This window comes from Abramis brama, assembly GCF_963993115.1.
Source record: "Abramis brama genome assembly, chromosome: 1".
Taxonomy (NCBI): domain Eukaryota; kingdom Metazoa; phylum Chordata; class Actinopteri; order Cypriniformes; family Leuciscidae; genus Abramis; species Abramis brama.
Window position 1 is genome coordinate 3,713,582 of NC_139963.1, and position 3,249 is coordinate 3,716,830.

General features: G+C 34.7%; 1 protein-coding gene across 1 annotated transcript in view; it reads left to right on the forward strand.

Annotated features, from left to right (window-relative positions):
* The window catches only part of LOC311093316 (uncharacterized protein), an 11,132-nt gene extending 10,973 nt beyond the window's left edge, over positions 1–159 (forward strand). The window contains exon 8 of the mRNA XM_084130628.1: positions 1–159. This exon is cut by the window's left edge and continues 430 nt beyond it. The gene's annotated coding sequence lies outside the window, so the exon portion shown is untranslated.
* Positions 160–3,249: the final 3,090 nt, after the last annotated feature.

Consider the following 3,249-nt stretch of genomic DNA (forward strand, 5'->3'; position numbering starts at 1 on the left):
TAATGTGTCCAAACTTTTGGCCTGTAATATATATATACAGTATATATTACAAACAGACTTCCAGCATTTCTTTTCTTTTATTCCATAGCTGGTGTGTGCAGTTTATTTAGCTTGCTTAAAAATAATTTGCTCTTGTTTAGTAAAATTTTTTTTGATTGCAGTCTTTTTCTGATTCCATTGTTTTCCTTGGATTTGCTTCTCAGTTCCATGCAATTTTAAGATTTTCCTGGTTCATTCCATGTTTTATAGGCAACCTCTATCATGCTAATTCAGATTAGCACAGTTGGTTTTAAATTAATCTGGTTTATTTTAGTTCAGGACTCCATAGTCCAGGTGTAACTAATCCGTACTTAATCTGTGTTACAGAAAGCCATTTTTTAAGACATGATTAACTATTCTAGATTAACCCTTTCATGCATGAATTATGATAACCTCAGTCAGGATTTTTTTCCTATGTGTTTTTATTGCTCTTAGGGCATGAAAAACAAGAATTGATTTTTATTTTATTTTTTTACAAATTTTTCAAAGAGATCTTCAGATGTCCACTTGAGTGGACAGCATGCGGTTGGTTTAAACTGAAGATATACTGTATTAAATATAAGACAATAATCAAACAGATAAAGTATGTGAATTTAACAAACTAATCAATGCAATTATATCAAATAATGTGAAAACTATAAAATATATACAAAAAATATAAATGCAAAATATTGCAATGGCTTCATACAACTTCATACAAGTTGCACTTCGCGTATCTATGATATCAGAACATGAGGACGTGATTCCATCAGAATTTTCTACAGCCTGTCAAGCTACAACTGTGGAAACCACTCAGATGATCCCTCCAGTGCACCAGAGTATAGAGATTTACCCTTATTAGCTGATAATTCTGATTATGTTCAAGATGGACATGCACATTTCTATCATAGCCCTCCTCTGAGAAAACCTAGCGATACGCTTTTTTCAATCTCATCTGAAATGATCAGTGTTGGATGTAATGCATTACAAGTAACATGCATAACACATTCAGATTACTTTTTGATGTTACAAGTAAAGTAATGTGTTACAAGTAACATGCATTACGTAATCAGATTACTTTTTGATCTAACAAGTAATTAACTACAAGTAATGTGCATTACGTAATCAGATTACTTTTTGATGTTATGAGTAAAAAAACGCATTACAATAATGCACATTACATAATCAGATTACTTTTTGATGTTATGAGTAAAAAAACGCATTACAATAACGCACATTACATAATCAGATTACTTTTTGATGTTATGAGAAAGGAAACGCATTACAATAACATGCATTATAAAATCAGATTACTTTTTGATCTAACAAGTAAAGTAATGCATTATAAGTGTCATACATTATGTAATCACATGACTTTTTTCGATGTCAATGAAAATTACATTCTAATAATACAAATACATTTATTTATAGTAGAAAAAGTCAATGCATATTAAGTTTTTAAGTTTTACATTTCAAAAACAATATTCACATTATAATTATGAATTGTAGCTGAAATATAGCCATTGCATGCATGACGTCCACTACAGTGGACATGTGATTAATCAGAGTTTTCTCTCAATCTAAAATCAAAACTTGGAAAATTTTACTGTGATACTGTATGACTCATTAGATATTGCTTTATGCTGCAATATTTTTTTTACCTACAAGAGTCTCCTAGGATAGAAGGAATGGGTGGATATTCTGGAGCAACTTGGCATGTCTGACTGACCCTTGGCCATCTTGGTTTGGAGGGGGAAAAAATCGAAACACAAAGGCTTGCCACTTGGTTGCAATTTATAGGATGATGCACCAGGGTCCAATGAAGAGATTGATGTGCAACTTTGCCATAAAAACCCGTGCAAATTCAAGAAAATGCTTTTTTAATAGCTGTCCACTGTAGTGACCACTATGCGTGAAAGGGTTAAGGCCTACTCCTGGCTTAGTTTAAACCCTGTCCGGGAAACCGCCCCTTGATGTTTGTAATGGGTGGTATGCTATCTGGGTTATTTTTCTTAAAATATGGACAGTGTTACCCCTGTCTGGCACACAAATGAAATAACCTTATTAAAAACTAAATCATTTGTTGGTTTTGAATTTATTTATCGCCCACCACCGTCACAACTGTGAAAGAATTTGATATTCATTGGGATATTCTGGGTCCAGTATGCTTGCACCATGAAAGATGTTTGTTTTTAGCTGTTGCTTGCACCATCCCTTCATGTACTTTAAAGCATGGCCTCGTAATCCTGATTCCCGGTGAATGAATTCCTTAACAATAGCTGCCTTTCCAACCCATGTGAAGGGTAAGGGTTGGTCAGATGTCATCAAACGGATCAAATGGCCAGTTTGCAGTCTTCTTTTGAAGAGCTGGTTTGAGTTCATTAGTCGAGGACAGGCACGTTGACTTATCCTAAAAAGCTTAACCCAATCAGTGTCACAGTAATAGTGCATTGTTATATTCCAAAAACATCCCCATGATTGTTCCCACAATTTTAAATACTGTGTTGATCTATTTATGCCGCTTCAGGACAGCATTGAACACTGGAGTCTTTGTAAACTCACATTTTTGTGGATATCACCAGATATTCAGATTTGGTTTCTGTGCTGCCTTTGCCACCAGAGAGCAGCATTAGATTAGGTTTCACATTAGCACAAAGCATACAAAACAACGCCTAGAAACATTCAGAACAGTTCAAATAAAGAGAGAGAATGGGAATGAGGTTGAATGAAATAAAATGCATCATTCTTCCACTAATAGTCTATGGAATTTGGTCACAGTCATGTTTCCAGTTAACTAGAGCGTCCCAAACACTAGGGAGCGGTTTCCCAGACAGGGATTAAGTCAAATCAAAACTAGACTAATTATACTTAAATTAATCCAGACCTAAAAATGGCTTCTTCTTTTTTCTTTTTTTCTTTTTTTTTGAGATTTCTTAATTTGGGATTAATTACTTCAAGACTAGGTAGTCAGGTAAATAAGGACTAATCAGCTACTCTCTGTGAAGCCTGGTTAGTTCAATAATGTGCACATAGTGCTGATGTGAGGACACTTGAAAAAACAGGGATGGCACCCTAACAAACAGTAGTGTTGTGTGGAACTGGAGTACATCATCCGACCAGACAATGGACAAAAGAAAACGTTCCTTAACCCTAACTTGAAAAAAATCTCTTGAAGCAAATAGGGGTTATGTGGAACGCCCAACGTTCGAACCGGAAAACAGGTATAAGCAT